At 36.4% G+C, this 20,774-nt stretch overlaps 1 pseudogene; it reads left to right on the top strand.

Moving 5' to 3' along the window:
* The first annotated feature begins 1,537 nt into the window (after nt 1-1,537).
* The window catches only part of LOC103677662, a 104,744-nt pseudogene continuing 85,507 nt past the window's right edge, over nt 1,538-20,774 (top strand).

Raw genomic sequence — 20,774 nt, forward strand, 5'->3', positions numbered from 1 at the left:
TTTTAATGATGTCATGCTGCCTGTGAAGTCTTTGTTTCTATAGATTGTAAATTTCTGTTCTGTATCACTCTTGGGGTCTTTTTACTTTTATAGAACCCCCCCTTAGTATTTCTTATAGCTCTGGGTTGGTGGTCACATATTCTTTCAGTTTCTGCCAGTGTTGGCAGGTCCTTGTTTCTCCATCCATTCTGAATGACAGCCTTGCTGGATAAAGGATCCTTGGCTGCATGTCTTCTCACTTAGTTCTCTGAATATGTCTTGCCAGCTTTTCCTGGCTTTCCAGGTCTCTGTAGACAGGTCTAACGTTATTCTGATGTTCCTCCCTCTGTAGGTGAGGATTCTCTTCCCCCTGGCTGCTTTCACGATTGTATCCTTGGGTCTAATATTTGTGAATTACGCTGTGATGTGACGTGGTGTAGGTCTGTTTTCATTGATCTTGGGAGGGGTCCTCTCTGCCTCTTGGACACGAATGCTTGTTTCCTTTGCCAGATTAGGGAAGTTCTCAGCTACAATCTGTTCAAATATGTCTTCTAGACCTCTCTCTTTCCCCACCCCCTCAGGGATGCCAATGATTTCGACATTAGAACGTTTCATTGAGTCAGTAATCTCCTGTAATCTACATTCTTGAGACTGGATTTTTTTGAGCCAGGTTTATGTTTTTTCCTTCTCTTCTACCATCCCATCTTCCAATTCACTAATTCATTCTTCTGCCTCATTTACCCTGGCCATCAGAGCATCTAGTTTAGACTGCATTTGATTCATAGCATTTTTAATTTCTGCCAGATTCGCTCTCATTTCCGCCCTTAGAGATTCTGTATTCTTGTTAATATTTTCATTAATATTTTTTCAAGCCTACACATCATCTTGACCATTGTTACTCTGAACTCCATTTCTGACAATTTGGTTATATCCATATCCATTAGTTCTGTGGCAGAGGCCACAGACTCATTGTCTTTTCTTTGCTGGGGGGGACTTCTTCTTCTCATCATTCTGATGAGGAGAGGTTGCGGGGTTGTCCAGAGCCCAAATTATTGACCGGGACCCAGGCAGTGCTCACTGTTTTATAGGGACCTTAGGGATGTGGGCTTCTTGATTTTTTTAGCCTGCCTTCTGTGGGAGGTGCCTGCTGCACTGATACTCAGGCAACCCTGTTTGGGTAGTCTCCCTGTCCCCTGCAAGGGGGCGGGGGATGGGCACAATGTGAACTGGTATTTCCGGGCTTTTGTTCTCTGGAGGCTTTCCCTGGCAGTTTGCTGTGGCTCTTCTGAGACAGCAGCAGTGGCCGTATCCAAGCCTCTGTCTCAGAAGAAAGAGATCACAGTCTGCTCTTCACTGAGCTCTCTTGGCCCCTTTAACTCTGTTTCTGTTGGTGCTGCTAAACACCCTGCAGCGACCCAGGTTGTGAGCCCCACAGCCACTCTCCCAGCCCTCGCTTCCAGGGCCAGCATGTCTCTGTCCTTTGTGCTTCTAATACTGCCAGCCACCCCCGGTTCCCACGCACATGTTCCCGAGCTCCCTGTTTCAGTGTGGTTCGCGCATGCTCCAGATCGGCAGTTTTCAGTCTGGTCACTTGCACGTTCCCGAGCTCCCAGTTTCAGACTGGTTCAAGTACGTGCGTGTTCCGGAACTCCCGGTTTCAGTCTGGTTTCCCAGCAGCTACCAGTCCGCAAGTCCGGCCTGCTCCCCAGAGCAAGTGGCGATTACTTCCTGGTGCCCAAGCGCATTGGCTCCCTCCCCCGTCCGTTTATCTTCCGATATCTGTGCTCGGATTCACGGCTCCCTGCTTCCACCTCAATACTCAGCGCTGGAGATGTTCATTTGTAGAGATCCAGATGTATCTTCCTGCTTCTCAGGCTGATTTCGTGGGTGTCAGGATGGTCTGGTAGATATCCAGCTCGATTCAGGGGATCAGCTGAAAAAGGGGTCCCCTACTCCTCCGCCATCTTTTTCCCTCCCACATGATGTAAGTCTTGATGTCAACTTGTTTACAAAAGCAAGTGTACTTTTTGAGGCTAGATATCATATTTAATCCTAAGTATAGATGTATTACTTAGTATATTTTAATAGATATTGTTCCCAGAATTACTTTCATTTATTTGTATATCTAACACTATAATTTCTATACTCATTCCCCAGAAATGTTAGGTTATTTTCAATTTCTAGTTGAAATGAAAAGAACCTGAATCATACTACTTGCAAAGAATGATGCATATTTTTTTCAAATTTACCCTAGAACTGCACAATAGTATTAGTGACCTAAATGACAAAGTAAATTTTAAAAAGTTACCTACATGGAAGTATGTTATCACTTTTGACACTCTCTTACCAGTTAAATGCTATTTTAATGGGTACTTTGTTTAGCAGCAACAATGTCTCAAAGAACAGTAAGCTGTGTAACCTTGATAAGACTTATGTAAAAGCAATACATATGATTTAAAATGAATTAAACCTTGGACTCCTCAAGGAAGGACTCCTTCAGTGATTATCCAAAAAAGATAGGAGAACAAAATAGTTTTAATTTTTAAACACTGATAATTTCGCTCTCTGCTGTCAAAAATTGTATAAGGAATAGTGTAAATGTGTTATCCTACAGCAAAGATAACAATTCTAATGAAATCCTTAAAAATGAGCCTATCTCTATTATTGCGAGAGAAACTTGTCATGAAATTAAAATGACAAATTATATACTCCAATGTAGTCAACACTACCTTAAAATATACCAATAATAAAAATAATAAAAAATAAAAAATTCAAAATATTTACAGAATTTTGTCAGTATAGAAAATAATTAATGCTGAACATTTAGGGGAAGTTTAGAAATGAAAAAAAAAAGAGGTAAAAAAGAGATAAATCAACCATGCTTATTGAAAATCAAACATGTTCTCTGCTTTTCAGAGTAGAAGCCCTTTTGGAAAATTTGGAAGGAATGTGTTTTAAAGAGCCATTTACAGAAATCACCTGTGTTTGATATTTCTGTGTTTTTTGTTTTGTGTGTCTCAGATGACATGTTATTATTTTGGAAACTATTGTGAAAACGTAAAATGATAAAAAGAGAAAGATAGATATTATATCCATAGACCAGGGAATAGAGGTATTTATACACTATCAAGATAAAATACTTTAAATAAAACAAGAAAACACACACACGCAAACTATAAAAAAGCAAGAATCTGAATTTACATGTTCCAGCAGTGTAAAGTCTAAAAAAAATAGCAGATTACCAGAAAAATTTAATGTAGAAGAGGCTGCATATTAATTCATTGGTATTATTGTGACATTCTTCCTAAGAAATTAGGAGTACATGAGGTTTGTTATCTGGTTGAACAATCATTGAACAGATTTTGAGAAATGAAAGCCAGTTTGGAAAACTTATGCCTGTATTCCTTAGATATGCATTTAATAACTGCTTGAAAGGCATTCGATTCACCATGGGCAATTATAATTTCCCAATCCTAGAATCCAAGGACATTGCCATTACCTTTTACATTCTCTATGGCTTCTATAATTTCTGCCCTAGATTTCCCATCCTCTATGGCATACAATACACTCATACAATTAGAACGTTATTCTCTGTCAATTTCTATAATATAAAGATTTCTGAGATTCTTAGAATGGTCATAACTGAGGGTATTCTCAAAACATTTTAATTCTACCATTATTAAAAAAGAGTTTACCTCAGTCATTCCAGATTTTATAAGGATATTATACTTTTCCTCTTTACTAAATTAATTTATAAATGACATAAACATATCTCTATTTTAGCATTCCAATTTAAGAAAATATTATCCAGGACTTTGCTCAGGTGAGATGGAATAAAGTTAAAAACTGAATAATAATTTGTCCCTTACTTTAAAACAGTATGAAGTCTCAGTTCTAGTATCTGTAGTACATACTGTAAATTGCTCTATAAGGTAAGGATTCATTTTTTTTTAACTTAAGCAGATTTTCTTCTGTCTTTTTTAATCTATTTGCTGTAGAAATTGACTAAGGTTTGAGATTTTTTAAATACGTTTTTAAAAACATTCATGTATTATTTGTTTTTGGAGTGAATTTAAATTTAAACAATGTTTCCCACCAAAGGTGAGGTGAAATAACTTAAAGTCATTTAATTTTTATTATTATTATTGTTATTATTTTATTTTAAATCATTTTGATTTAAATAATTTAAATAGTGAAAACAAAGAAATAAATTGTTCACCACATGGTATTATAAAAATTTCTCTGGAGTCTCTTTTGACTTTCTCTAAGGTCCAGTAATGCTGACACTGCCGTGAAAGATTTGCCTTTCACATGGTGTATCAGTTCATACTTGCTGTGTAACGAGCCACCGACAAAGCTTAGTGTCTTGAAGGAAAAGTCATGTGTTTAGTTTCTGATACTTTTAGTTTCTGGTACTTCAGCAATTTAGGCTGCTCTTTAGAGTTGTAACAGTGGAAAAGTATCTTGCTTAAAATAGAGATTTCTTTTTAATATTTTATTCAGTGAAATAAATAAGGAAAAACCTATACTTCAGAGATGAAATCAGTTTCTTTTTACATGGAACAGGACAGTGTAAAAAGAAACCAAGAGGCTCCGCTATAAACATTCTGTTCTACTCCATTGTGCACAATCTTGCATTTCCTGTGCTGATCAAGATCAGTCCCTCATGAAGCATATTAGCCACGTATTTTGGCTGTTTCATCTGTGACATGAGAAGTTCCAAATGGCCAGAAGGAAAACTCAGATTTCAGTTTAACAGATAAATAACACATCATGGAAACTTTCCTCCCTCAGGTACCAAGGGTTATACAATTCAGAGCACAAAGTCACAGAGAACAAGAAGCAGTACTTTTAGTTTTGTGAGGTAGAAATATGTGCTGCATCACTTTTACCTTTGCCCTGTTTCCTGAATTCAGGTGTAGTGGCTACAGCTGAAACTTCAACATGTACATGGCATAGGGGATAATGACATAGGCACCATCCTGCAGGGAAGCACCCTGCACTCAACCAGTGGTATCTTTTATCTGGGGCATAAACTGATTTTCTTTTAAGATTTTTATTTATTTATTTGAGAGAGAGAGTGGAGGGCAGGGGCAGAGGGAGAGAGAATCTTTTTTTTTTTTTAATACTTTATTTATTTGTCTCAGAGAGAGAGAGAGAGAGAGCACAAGCAGGGGGAGTGGCAGTCAGAGGGGGAAGCAGGCTCCCCACTGAGCAAGGAGCCCGATGAGGGACTTTATCCCAGGACTCTGGGATCATGACATGAGCTGAAGGTAGATGCTTAACTGACTGAGCCACCCAGGTGTCCCAGGAGAGAGAATCTTAAGCAGACTCCACACTGAGCGTGGAGCCCAATGTGGGGCTCAATCTCAGGATCCTGAGATCACAACCTGAGCTGAAACCGAGTCAGTCACTTAGCTGACTGTGCCACACGGGCACCCCTAAACGGAATCTTTATAGGCCAGAGAGAAAGAGGAACATTCTTTCTGGTCAGATATTTCTGATGATGAGAGTGCTTAAAATCAATAAATTGTAAAATCTTCAGCTTACTGAATAACTTATTTAATATCAGAAAATCCAGACCAACAGCTGGCATACAAGATACTAGGACAGTAATATTTTTAATACTTTTTTTCCCCCAGAAACCACATCTCTAACAACCACTGTAAATGGAGTCACATTTGATTACAATAATTCAGTTAGGTAATTTAAATGGGGGTGTGATAAAAAGTTCATGATCTCTGCTTCTTTTAAATCTTTGATAAAGCATTTCTTCTGGTTGATCGTGTTGGTAAGCAAGATTCTTTTGTGTCTAGAGAGCTTGTAGGAGGGCTCTGCCAGTGACTTTATAAAACCATTCCAACTGTGTATTCAGAAACTAGAAAAATAACAACAGATTGTGTTTACAGAATTGCTGGATTCACTAAAAGATTGAAATAGGCTAAATTCAATATTTGCTTTGATCATTAATTACTAAAACTATTGCTATTTCTTTTCCCTGATGTAGATACCCTGGTTATAAGTGTCAGGTATCTGGCACCTTGTACAAGTCCTTTCAGAAAATGCCTGAGAGATTTATATTATAAAATTTTGCTTAAAAATGCAGAGTCACTTTTCCAGGATACTTACCATCATTCAAGGGTTTCCAGGTCTGAGAACTGACACAAAATTGGGAAATTTAGTAGGGACCATAAATCTTTGGGATGACTCAAAGATTTTGTTGTTGTTTATCTTGCGTATCTGGTTTTAAAATTTTTTTGGCTGAAAAAAAAATTGGGAAGGCAGGTTTCTATTATTCCAGTATGGATGATATATCTATTTTTGTCTTAGGATACCATGATCAATTGGCCATTATTGTATATACCTATTGTTCTACCATTCTCATGACCATATTGACTCTGCTTATTGTGACCACCACACCTGTGTGTCCCTGGTTGCTGTGTGCTGCTACATTATGCTAGTACTCTGAGACCTCATCATCCTCATTAAAATCAGAGAGTCCATTACAATGGAAATACAGTTCTTTAATCAGTGGCCTGAGAACGTAGATACTAAAATTATTTCCAATAACTTTATTATTGGAAATAATAAACTCCCCCCCATATATACTTAATATTGCAGTATAAAGGATATGTATTGTACTCTCTTGTGGAACAAATTTACGATTGGTAAGAATGCATTTGATAAGATATATCTACTCAACATTTCCATCAAAGTAATTTTTAGTTTGTATTTACATCAAGAGGTTTCTAAACCTTATTTATCCCATGTTTCTATTTAATCCAGGTTTCATTTAACCAATAAAGTAATCAGAATAATTTTTGAAATTGTAGGTTAGACATAGCAGTCAGATTCTTTAAAAGGCTTACTCTTATAGATAATTATTACCTTGTCACTCAACATGAAACACAAAAAGGAATATGTAATCTTTTGGAAATATCTAAGCCTTTGGATTGCAACAGAAATGGGTTTGAATCTACCCTTTGAAATTTATTTGATCTGTTACATTGTGTAAGTTATTGAACCTTTATAAATATCATTACCATCAACATAGACATCATTGTAGCATATCATAAAACTGAATTTCATATAAAGGTCATTGTGAGAATTATATGTGTCTAATAAATGGTGATATTATAAAAGCAATCTTATTACATGAAGGTGAGAATAAATAAAATTAAATGGTAATTCAATTCTAATTTTCATAGTATCTACCAGGTGTCCACAAAATATTTAGCTAGAATGCTTTGAAACTGGGGATATGAATTTATTTTAACTATGTGATAGTTAAACTTTCCTGTCTAAACCATGTGTATACTTTTATTGTTAGTCATAAGTAGTGGCTTAAGTGCTTCTGAAACTGAATTCAAAAAATATATACTGAAACAGTGCGTGTACACAGGCAATCGAAATACAACTCTTTAACTTGAATTACTGCACACAAAGCAATTCCATGTTGACAGCTAACTATTATTTATGAGAAGATGATATATTACTTCAAGTTCTCCTGACAGTCTTTATGTATATTTCTTTTACCCAGGACAGTTGCAATTTAATAGTGCATTAAAAGACCATGTGCTATGCCATTTGTCATATGCTATATTTGTATAATCTATGCTATTTCCTGCTTGAGTCCTAATTAATCTAGCAAACACCTCATTACCTTTTTAAAAACCTGACTCTATTTTAAGGTTAATTATTAAACTACTGCAGCACTGACATATTAAGTACACACACACACATATATATTTTGATATCCAGAAAATTCATAGGGTATTGGGGAAACTTTCTCTATGATCTCACTTTAGTCATGTGTAATTTTAGCTTTTCTTTATAGGAGTGGCTTTGTCTTATGCTACATAATATTTACTTTTACAGCCATGTAAACAAATGTAAAGACAATTTTGTGAGGTGTTTTTTTGTTTTTTGTTGTTTTTTTTTTATGTCACACAATGACACAGATTATCCTGACACCAACATTGAAATGCACCGTTCTATTATTAGGAGGCCTTCCTAAACTTTATGGCCCTCCCAGGTAATTTTATAGACTGACTATGAGCTTTCCAAGGTGTACAAAATACCAGGTAGAAAAATACTTCAGAATATTCCTAAGTCTATACTGCAAAACTGGGTGTATTGCAAATCATTTTCCTAAGCACGCTATCTCCAAATGCCACAGAGAAAACAAAAAAGCAAAACAAAACAAACCGTAGGTATGGCATAAATCAGTAGTTCTAGCCTTTCATTTAAGAATTGGTTAATAAATTGAGTCCACGTCTTAAGAAAATGACACTGAGGAGTCAGTGGAGATGATGACCAGAAATCTACATTTTAAATAACTTCAGGAAGGAGTTCCTTGGGTAAATTTTGAAAAACACAGTTCTAAACTGTCCGTGCTATTCATTTTTGTTTTTCTTCTAGATCTCTATTATAGCAAATAAATGGATTTTTTAAATGTCGTTTAAAACATACCTATTTTTTGCTTAAGACTCACATTTCTAAAAGATAACATTTTCCTGCTTTCTTACTACCATTTGGAGGTAAACTAGCATTTTTAAAAAACTAAGTAGATTTATTTTTTTAAACCAAGTAGATTTCTTAAAACAAGAAATCAAGAATGAATGATTCGTTTGTCCCATGTGCACAAAGGACAGTTTAGATACACACAAATGTACAACAATAAATAGGGATGAAAAGAAAGCCGCAGAACTGTCAAAAGCTGAGTGATTGAATATGTGGTTCTCAGCCTTAAGAGACTTAAAAATATGTTGTCATTTGGATAATAATTGGTTTCCTATGCATTAAGGATGAAAACCTGAAATGTCAGTAGCTCATCAATTACCATCTAGTAGTATCCTGTGATGGGCTTTCTTATCAGACTTCAATTTTGAGCCATAATAGAATTTTATAAAAGCCCTTCTACTTGTATTTAATTTAGACTTTCAATAAGTGCTGTATTTCAGGCAGAAAAAAAGTTATGTTTCTAAAGGTAATATTTTAAGATCATATTGGTCCTACTTGAGACAAAGCCCTTTGCTAGTACATCTAGGATGAAAAAAACACAAAGCTTGTCATTTTCAGTGAAGAAAAAAATGAGCTCAATAAAATTGGTGAAGTCTTTCTATATAACCAATTTTACTTGGTATCCTGGAGTCTTTGTAATCTGTTTTATTAGTGCATATAACAAATACTTAATAAGGGCTCATTTTTGTGCTTAGGAATCATGTAAAGTACTGAAGTAATAAGCATAGTTAACCCTTTGACCCATCATTGCCTATGGAAAAGTAACAATTGGAAGGGCTATTTTTACTGAAAAAGGGTAAAAAATAATGGATTTTTCAAAGGTATAAATCAGAGGTTAAAATTAAAAATAACGAAGATTACTTACATTTATATATTAACTAAATGAAAATAAGACCGAAATCTGAGTTTATTTGCAGGTGCTATGCAAAAGAAATTCTATCGATTCCGTGTTAGCCATCTGGGACCTTACATTCTAAACAAAAGAATAAAAAGATAAATACATAAACATGTCAAAAGAAGTATCATATTGGGCTTTATAAAAGGAGAGTAGGGCAAACCAGGATTACACGTAAGAGTAATTGTTAAAAAATGAACATATACATTGTGCTCTGGATAAAACATTAACGTGTATGGTAACAGGAATAACTAAATAAAGGGGGAAAAATGTCACTGCCTATAAATAATTAGGCCAAGATTATGAAAGAAATATCATCTGAAGTAGCCCTTAAACAAATAGGTTACGAACACAATAAAATACAGGCAAAAAATACATTTCATAAATAGGCAGCATACATTGAGAAATGACGTAAAAATTAATGAAATTAAAATTAAGTGCCTAAGTTAAAAATGATTAGTGTAAGCCAGAATACATGATTACTGTATTAGTTATTGTGAAATAGACTAGCCTGATCTTTTCTTGCCGTGGAATGTGTTGGAAAGCTACTCAAAGTTATTTGGGGAGGTAGAGCATATAATTCCATGTATTGGGCATTGAAAAATCATATGCAAAAAGATTGATTTTAGAATGCATTCATCATGTAGGAAAGCTGAGAACTTGTAGTAATGACTTGTAGAATGAGTGAATGATTTGGCTAAGCTGACAAAATCTTCAGTGGATGAGCCTTGATATTCACACACAGCATGGAGGAAAGAATATAGTGTAGGATATAATGCCACTTGAGACAGAACTAAGAGCTAACTGAAAAAAAGAAGTTAATTGGGAGGCTGGGGATTCAGAGAAGCAAGTGACATAAAAAGATAAAAAGACCTTTTTAGGGTCTAGGGCACTAGGGTAGTGCCAGCAGTGGTTTGGATTGTGACGTGGGGTGCAGGTAGGTGGTGATCAGAGAGAGAACTGCATTCTTGATGAAGCATATTGTCTAATAATAAAGAATCTTTGTCTTGCTTAGCATTCTAATGATTTATAAAACAGTGTAAAAGCTAATTAGAACATTCACAAGATAATGAAAAAATTTTTGCATCATGTCCAATATGTCCAATATGCCACTCAGAGGAATTAAATTAATTGGCTATAAGGTTAATACACAAAATTGTTGGGACAATGTTGAACAAAAATATTTTTACACATTGCGATACATGCTGGGTCACATTCCTCTAATTTTTTATCCATTTTCTAAGTTCTTATCTGTCACTAAATTTGAAATAGAAACAGTATATGAAGTAATACAGTTTTAGTTAGACTAGCTACACATCAAATGATACTTGGTCTACTGAATGATATAAAATTTATATAAAGTTTCTCTAATGCATTTTATCCAGATATTTTCTCAGGAACAACTGCTATTCAAGAGTTTCATTGCATTTTCTGACAGGGAGTTCTAGAAATTCTTTGTCAGTGATTTAATTGTGACCATTTCACAGTGTGTACAAGTATCAAATCATTATGTCATACACCTGAAACTAACATAATGTTACATGTCAATTATATTTCAATAAAAAAATGTGACTTGGAAAATTACTATAGTATCAAATACGATTTGAAAGCTTATGAAATTGGAAAAATAAAATTCCATTACATTTACTTTTTTAAAAAAAAAATATTTATTTATTTTAGAGAGAGGGAGGGGCGCCTGGGTGGCACAGCGGTTAGGTGCCTGCCTTCGGCTCAGGGCGTGATCCTGGCGTTATGGGATCGAGCCCCACGTCAGGCTCCTCTGCTGTGAGCCTGCTTCTTCCTCTCCCACTCCCCCTGCTTGTGTTCCCTCTCTCGCTGGCTATCTCTGTTAAATAAATAAATAAAATCTTTAAAAAAAAAAAAAAAAGAAAGAAAGAGGGAGCAGGACAGGAAGGGGCAGAGGGAGAAGGAGAGAGAGAATCTCAAGCAGACTCTCTGCTGAGTGCAGAGCCTGACTTGCGGCTTGATCCTGAGATGATGACCTGAGCCAAAATCAAGAGTCAGTTGCTCAACCAACTGAGCCTCCCAGGTGCCCCCATGCACTTTTCTTCCAATTTTGTTGGTAGTGTATTAATGTCCATTTAAAATACACATTATTTATTTCAAATGAAAATCTTTATGATTTTGATATTTTTTACAAGTATAATTAACATACAGTGTTATGTTAGTTTCAAGTGTACAGTATAATGATTCAAGAATTCTATACATTTCTCAGTGCTCATCAAGATAAATATCTTCTTAACCCACTTTATTTTACCCGTTCCCTCACCTACCTCCTCTCTGGCACCACCAGTTTTTTTCTCTGTATTCGAGTCTGGATTCTGTCTCTCTCTTTTCATTTGTTTGTTAGCTTTGTTTCTTAAATTCCATGATAGATAATGGATAAAGATGTGAGATATATTATATATCTAGATATAGATATATCTAGATAGATAGATAGATAGATAGATAGATAGAGATATAGATATAATATATCTATCATGGACACATAGGTTTCTTCTGTATCTTGGCTTTTTTAAGTAATAGTACAATAGTACAATAAACATAGAGGTACATATATCTTTTAGAATTAGTGTTTTTGTTTTGAGGGGGTAAATACCCATTAGTAGAATTATTGGATCATATGGTAATTCTATTCTTAATGTTTTGAGGACCTTCCCTACTGTTTTTCACAGTGGCTGCACTAATTTGCATTCCCACCAACAGTGTACTGGGGTTCCTTTTTCTCCACATCCTCACCAACATTTGTTATTTCTTGTCTCTTTTAGTTTAGCCATTCTGACAGGTATAAAGTGATATCTCATTGTGGTTTTAATTTGCATTTCCCTGGTGATTGGGGATGTTAAGCATCTTTTCATGTATCCGTTGGCCATCTTTATGTCTTCTTTGGAGAAACGTCTGCTTAGGTCCTCTCCCCATTTTTAATCAGATTATTTGTTGTTTTGCTGTGAAGTTGTGTAAGTTCTTTATATATTTTAGATATTAAGTCCTTATCAGATATATCATTTACAAATATCTTCTCTCATTTGATAGGTTGTCTTTTTGTTTTCTTAATAGTTTCCTTTACTATACAAGAGCTATTAATTTTGGTGTATACTAATCATTTAATTTTGCTTCTGTTTCTCTTGCCTGAGGAGACCTGTCTAGAAAAACATTCTTACACCTGATGTCAAAGAAATTACTGCCTATGATTTCTTCTAGAAGTTTTATAGTTTTAGGTCTCACATTTAAGTCTTTAATCCATTTTGACATTATTTCTGTGTATGGTGTAAGAATGTGGCTCAGTTTCATTCTTTTGCATGTAGCTGTCCAGTTTTCCCAACACCATTTGTTAAAGAGACTGTCTTTTCCCCATTGTATATTCTTGTCTCCTTCATTGTGAATTAATTGACCATATAAACATGGGTTTATTTCTGTACTCTCTATTCTGCTCCACTGATCTTTCTGTGCTAGTACCAGACTGTTATGATTTTGATTTTATTTTTTAGTTCTGCTTTGTGTTTATTTTTGCAATTATTTTTTAGATTACTTTGAACTAGAAATTACATATTCAACCAATTTTTAAATAAAAGTCTCTCTCCAATGTGATAAAAAATCAGATACTCTCTGTGGGGAGGTCAAGTTTAACTTCATAGTTTTTATTACTTCTGTATTAGTTATGCATTCTTTCTTGGCTAAAACTACTACCTACCAGAGATTAGGATACTCAGTGGAATGAACAGGTTTTTCTTAACACTTAAATTTTTTAGAGCAGTTTTACGTTTTCAACAAAATTGAGAGGAAGGTACAGGTACTTCTCATATACCTTTTGTCCCTACATATGCATAACCTCCCTATTATCAATATCATTCATCAAAAAGATCCTTTTTCCTTTTTGATACCAATAATGAATTTACATTGACATATGATCATCCAAAGCCCATCATTTACCTTAGGATTCACTCTTGATGTTGTATATTCTATGGGTTCAAACAAAAGTTCAATGACTTACATCCATCATTGTAATATCATATAGAATATTTTCACTGCTAAAAATTCTCTGTGCTTAGCCTAATCATCTCTCTTCACTCTCACCCCTGGCAACCACTGATCATTTTACTGTCTCCATAGTTTTGTTTTGTTGTTTTAAAGAAATATTTTATTACCTTACAGAAATACAGTAATATTAATTCTTAATTCTAACAATGCATCCTGATTTAATGAATAAAGAAGGTTCATTTTTAATTTTTAATCTGTATATTTTTAAACTTAAATTCAATTAATTAACATATAACGTATTTGTTTCAGAGGTAGACGTCAGTGATTCATCAGTCTTATATAATACCCAGTGCTCATTACATCATGTGCCCTCCTTAATGTCCATCACCCAGTTACCCCGTCCCCCTACCCCTCTCCCCTCCAACAACCCTCAGTTTGTTTCCTATGATTAAGAGTCTCTTATGGTTTGTCTCCCTCTCTGGTTTCAACTTGTTTTATTTTTTCCTCTCTTACCCTACTATGATCCTGCTTTGTTTCCTAAATTCCACATATGAGTGAGATCATATGATAATTGTCTTTCTCTGATTGACTTATTTCACTTAGTGTAATATCGTCTAGTCCTTCCACGTCACTGCAAATGGCAAGATTCCTTTTTTTTTTTGATGGCTGAGTAATATAACATTGTGTATGTATAAACACACATACACACACCACATCTCCTTTATCCATTCATCTGTCGATGGACATCTGGGCTCTTTCCATAGTTTGGCTATTGTGGACATTGCTGCTATAAACGTTGGGGTGCAGGTTCCCCTTCAGATCACTACATTTGTATCTTTGGGGTAAATCCCTAGTAGTACAATTGCTGGGTCATAGGGTAGCTCTATTTTCAACTTTTTGAGGAACCTCATACTGTTTTCCCGAGTGGCTGCCCCAGCTTGCATTCCTACCAATAGTGTAAGAGTGTTCCCCTTTTTCTACATCCTCACCAACATCTGCCATTTCCTGAGTGGTTAATTTAGCCATTCTGACTGGTGTGAGGTGGTATCTCATTGTGGTTTTGATTTGTATTTCCCTGATGCTGAGTGATGTTGAGCATTTTTTCATGTGTCTGTTGGCCATTTTTATGTCCTCTGGAGAAATGTCTCTTCATGTCTTCTACCCATTTCTTGATTGGATTACTTATTCTTTGGGTGTTGAGTTTGATAAGTTCTTCATAGATTTTGGATACTAGCCCTTTATCTGATAAGACAGTTTCAAATATCTTCCCCCATTCTGTCAGTTATCTTTTGGTTTTGTCAACTCTTTCCTTTGCTGTGCAGAAGCTTTTTATCTTGATGTAATCTCAATAGTTCATTTTTGCCTTTGTTCCCTTGCCTTTGGAGATGTCTCTTGTAAGAAATTGCTGTGGCTGAGGTCACAGAGGTTGCTGCCTGTGTTCTCTAGAGGATTTTGATGGATTCCTATCTCACATTTATTTTGAGTCTATTTTTGTGTTTGTTGTAAAGAAATGGTCCAGTTTTAGTCTTTCATTCATTTTGAGTCTATTTTTGTGTTTGTTGTAAAGAAATGGTCCAGTTTTAGTCTTCTGCATGTGGCTGTTCAGTTTTCCCAACACCATTTGTTGAAGAGACTCTCTTTTTTCCATTCCATATTCTTTCCTGCTTTGTCAAAGATTAGTTGACCATACAGTTGAGGGTCCATTTCTGGGTTCTCTGTTCTGTTCCATTGATCTATGTGTCTGTTTTTGTGCAAGTACCATACTGTCTTGAGGATTACAGCTCTTTAATAGAGCTTGAAGTTTGGAATTGTGATGCCACAAGCTTTGTTTTTCTTTTTCAACAGTCCTCTGGCTATTTGGTGTCTTTTCTGGTTCCATACAAATTTTAGGATTATTTGTTCAGGTTCTGTGAAAAAACTTGATGTATTTTGATAGGGAATGCTTTGAATGTATAGATTGCTTCAGCATTGACATTTTAACAATATTTGTTCTTCCAATCCATGAGCATGGAATGTTTTTCCATTTCTTTGTATCTTCCTCAGTTTCTTTCATGAGTGTTCTACAGTTTTCTGCCTCTTTTGGTTAGGTTTATTCCTAGGTATCTTATGGTTTTTGGTGCAGTTGTAAATGGGATCGACTCCTTAATTTCTCTTTCTTCTGTCTCATGGTTAGTGTATAGAAATGCAACTGATTCTGTGCATTGGTTTTATATCCTGCCACTTTGCTGAATTCGTGTATGAATTCTAGCAATTTTGGGGTGGAGTCCTTTGGGTTTTCCACACAGAATATTATGTCATCTGCAAAGAGTGAGAGTTTGACTTCTTTGCTGATTTGAATGGCTTTTATTTCTTTTTGTTGTCTGATTGCTGAGGCCAGGACTTCTAATACTATGTTGAACAGCAGTGGTGATAGTGGACATCCCTGCCATGTTCCTGACCCTAGGGGAAAGATTTCAGTTTTTCCCCATTGAGAATGATATTCAGTGTGGGCTTTTCGTATATGGTTTTTATGCTACTGAGGTATGTTCCCTCTATCTCTACACTGTGACGAGTTTTAATCAAGAAAGGATGCTGTACTTTGTCAAATGGTTTTTCTGTATCAATTGAGAGGATCATATGATTTTTGTCCTTTCTTTTATTAATGTAGTTTAACACATTGATTGATTTGCGGATGTTGAACCATGCATGCAGCCCAGGAAGAAATCCCACTTGATCATGGTGAATAATCCTTTTAATGTACTGTTGGATCCTATTGTCTAGTATCTTAGTGAGATTTTTTGCATCCATGTTCATTGGGGATATTGGTTTGTAATTCTCCTTCCATTTCTACTTTTTGAAACAGCTTCAGAAAAATAGGTATGAATTCTTATATAAATGTTTGGTAGAATTCCCCTGGGAAGCTATCCCACCCTGGACTCTTGTTTATTGGGAGATTTTTGATTAGTGCTTCAATTTCCTTGTTGGTTATGGGTCTGTTCAGGTTTTCTCTTTCTTCCCGTTTCAGTTTTGGTAGTTTATACGTCTCTAGGAATGCATCCATTTCTTCCAGATTGCCTAAATTGTTGGCATATAGTTGCTCATAATATGTTCCTATAATTATTTGTATTTCTTCAGTGTTGGTTGTGATCTCTCCTCTTTCATTCATGATTTTGTTTACTTGGGTCCTTTCTCTTTTCTTTTTGATAAGTCTGGCCAGGGTTTATTGATCTTATTAATTCTTTCAAGAAACCAGCTCATAGTTTCATTGATCTGTTCTACTGTTCTTTTGATTTCTATTTCATTGATTTCTGTTCGGATCTTTATTATTTCTCTTCTCCTGCTGGGTTTAGGTTTTATTTGCTGTTTCTTCTCCAGCTCCTTTAGGTGTAGGGTTAGGTTGTGTATTTGAGACCTTTCTTATTTCTTGAGAAAGTCTTGTACTGCTGTATACCTTCTTCCTAGGACCGCCTTTGCTGCATCCCAAAGATTTTGAACAATTGTGTTTTCATTTTCATTTGTTTCCAAGCATTTTTTAAATTCTTCTTCAATTTCTTGGTTGACCCATTCATTCTTCAGTAAGATGCTCTTTAGCTTCCATGTATTTGAGTTTTTTTCCAAATTTCCTCTCCTGATTAAGTTCAAGTTTCAAAGCACTGTGGTCTGAAAATATGCAGGCAATGATCCCAGTCTTTTGGTACCAGTTGAGACATGATTTGTGACCCAGTGTATGATCTATTCTAGAGAGTGTTCCATGCGCACTCGAGAAGAATGTGTATTCTGTTGCTTTAGGATGAAATGCTCTGACTATATCTGTGAAGTCCATTTGGTTCAGTGTGTCATTCAAAGCCCTTATTTTCTTGTTGATCTTTTGCTTAGATGTTCTGTCCATTGCAGTAAGTGGGGTGTTAAAGTCTCCTACAATTATTGTATTATTATCAATGTGTTTCTTTAATTTTGTTATTAATTGGTTTATATAATTGGCTGCTCCCATGCTAGGGGCATAAATATTTACAATTGTTAGATCTTCTTGTTGGATTGACCCTTTATTTATGATATGGTGTCCTTCCTCATCTCTTATTACGGTCTTTAGTTTAAAATCTAATTTGTCTGATATAAGGATTGCTACCCCAGCTTTCCTTTGGTGTTCATTAGCATAATAAATGGTTCTCCACCCCCCCACTTTAAATCTGGAGGTGTCTTTGGGTCTAAAATGAGTCTCTTGAAGACAGCATATCGATGGGTCTTGCTTTTTTATCCAGTCTGATACCCTGTGTCTTTTGATTGGGGCACTTAGCGCATTTACATTCAGAGTAACTATTGAAAGATATGAATTTAATGCCATTATACTACCTGTAAAGTCACTGTTTCTGTATATTGTCTCTGTTCCTTTCTGGTCTATGTTACCTTTGAGCTCTCTGTTCACTTCAGGGATCCCCTTTAATATTTTTTGCAGGGCTGGTTTAGTGAAAACAAATTCTTTTCATTTCTCTTTGTCCTGGAAGCTTTTTATCCCTCTATTTTGAATGATATCTTTGCTGGATAAAGTATTCGTGGCTGTGTATTTTTCTCATTTAACATTTTGAATATATCATTGCCAGTTCTTTCTGACCTGCCAGGTCTCTGTGGATTGGTCTGCTGTGAGTCTAATGTTTCTACCCTCGTAGGTTATGGACCTCTTACCTTGAGCTGTTTTCAGTATTTTTTCTATGTGCTTGAGATTTGTAAGTTTCACTAATATATGTAGGGGCATTGACCTATTTTTGTTGATTTTGAGGAGTGTCTCTGCGCCTCCTGGACTTAGATGCCAGTTTCCTTCCCCACATTAGTGAAGTTAACTGCTATAATTTGCTTCAATATACCTTCTGTCCTACCCCTTTCCTCTTCTTCTGGGAGCCCAGTTATTCTAATATTGTCTCACTTTATGCTGTCACTTAGCTCTTGAATTCTCCCCTCGTGATCCAGTAGTTGTTTATTTCTCTTTTTCTAAGCTTCTTTATTCTTTATTCTTTATTTTATCTTGTATATCACTAATTCTCTGTTCTGCCTCATTTATCCTAGCAGTTGGAGCCTCCATTTTTTATTGTATCTCATTGTTAGCCTTTTTGATTTGGACTTATCTAGATTTTAGTTCTTTTATTTCTCCAGAAAGGGATTCTCTAGTATCTTCTATGCTTTTTTCAAGCCTAGCTAATATCTTTATAATCATTATTCTGAACTCTAATTTTGACAGATTATTTATATCTGTACTGTTTAGGTCCCTGGCGGTCAGTACTGCCTCTTGTTCTCCTTTTTGAGGTGAGTTTTTCCATCTTGTCATTCTTGCAGGAAGTGATCACTTTCCTATTTGTAGAGTTACAGCTATTCTTTTCTTAGATCTCTGGTTGAGTTCACAGGTGTTCAGAATCATTTGATATCTATCTAGCTGAATTCCTGGGACTAGATGAAACTAAGGTCTCCTACTCCTCTGCCATCTTGGACTCCCTGTCTCCATAGTTTTGCCTTTTCCAGAATGTCATCTAGTTGGAATTACACAGCATGTAGCCTTTTCAGACTGGTGTCTTCCTTAGTGATGTGTCTCTTTATAGCTTCATAGCTCAGTTCTTCTTGGTGCTGTACTGCCTTGAGGCCTGCTCAACTTCTCTGAAATTCTGTACCTGCAAGTGACTGGTTGGGTGGACTCCAACAGCCCTGCACTTCCCTGGGTAGCTGGCCCTGGGAATGGCAGGACCTTCTCCTTAAACTTCCTCCTAGACTAAAACCACCACAGAAAATGCAGAGGAAACACTGCTCCTCCCTTCTTAGCTCCTAAGCCAGCCAACTTCCAAACCTGGCTTCCCTTTCCAAATTCAACACTGTGTGAGCCTGGGAAAGTTACTTAACTTCTCTGTGCTTCAGTGTCCTTTTCTGAAAAATACATGTGGAAGCATACCCCCCTAAGAGGGGATCTTGGGATTAGGGATATTCAAGTCTTCTGCAGAAGGCTTCACTCACCCCTACCTGCTCTCCTCTCCTAACTTCCAGGCCCTTTCCAAGGGCTTACCCCTGAAAGCATCCACCTGGTTGCCCATTTCTATCTCTCAGGGCACCCTTCATGCATGCATCAGCACCCACCCTTGCTTATCCACTGTAAGAGTGCCCTGTTCCAAACCCTTCTAGCTGCCTCAACCCTTGGATCTCTGCTTCACTATATAGCAAAGTTTTTCACCCACCACTCCTCCCTGTCTACCCAGTCTGGAATCTCCCCCACCATCTCCCCAGTTAAGCTTTCCAAGGAGGACTACACTGTCTGCATGTGGCTGCCAGGATCCCTGACTCTCCTAATTTCCCTCTGGTCCCCAGTCTATCCTGGTATGTGCCGTATCCCAGGATCCTGGGATCATACTACCTATTTTTTTGTACATTTTTATTTAAATGCCAGTTAGTTAACATACAGTGTAATATCAGTTTTAGGTGTACAATACAGTGATTTAGCACTGTCATACAACTCCCAGTGCTCATCGCAACAAGCGCCGTCCTTAATCCCCATCACCTATTTAGCCCATCTTCCCCCACCACCCCTCTGGTAAGCATCAGTTTGGTCTCCATAGATAAGCATCTGTCTCTTGGGGCACCTGGGTGGCTCAGTCGTTAAGCGTCTGCCTTTGGCTCAGGGCATGATCCCGGGATCCTGGGATCGGGCCCCGCATCAGGCTCCCTGCTCAGTGGGAAGCCTGCTTCTCCCTCTCCCACTCCCCCTGCTGGTGTTCCCTCTTTTGCTGTTTCTCTCTCTGTCCAATAAATAAGTAGAATATATTTTTTTGAAAAAAGTTTCTTGGTTTGCTTCTCTCTCCTTTCTTCCCCTCTGTGTATCTGTTTCATTTCTTAAATTCCACATATGAGTGAAATCATATGGTATTTGCCTTTCTCTGACTGAGGTATTTCACTTAGCATTGTACTCTCTAGCTCCATCCACGTCATTGCAAATGTCACGTTTTCATTCTTTTTTATGGCTAAGTAATATCCTTGTGTGTGTGTGTGTGTGTGTGTGTGTGTGTGTGTGTGTGCCACTTCTTTATCCATTCAGCAGTCGATGGACAGTTGGGCTGTTTCTATAATTTGACTATTTTAGATAATGCTGCTGTAAACATTAGGGTGCATGTATCCCTTTGCATTAGTACTACCTATTGAAAATTCACAATATGGAAGTATGTTGGGAGAAAGATTCTATGAAATATGGAAATTCCCAATTGTCACCCACATGGAAGCCAGAGGCACCAATTTTTGAGGGCTTATATTAGTAAATATTACTGCCAGCCTTTGAAATTACTTCTTGGTGGAGCCCTGAGCCTTTAGCTGACAAATGTGATTGTTAGCAGTTTACACAAAAGAGTTCTTAGACTAAGGTCTAGGTGAACAGCTG

This window comes from Ursus maritimus, unplaced genomic scaffold (assembly GCF_017311325.1).
Source record: "Ursus maritimus isolate PB19 unplaced genomic scaffold, ASM1731132v1 scaffold_10, whole genome shotgun sequence".
In the NCBI taxonomy this organism is placed as follows: domain Eukaryota; kingdom Metazoa; phylum Chordata; class Mammalia; order Carnivora; family Ursidae; genus Ursus; species Ursus maritimus.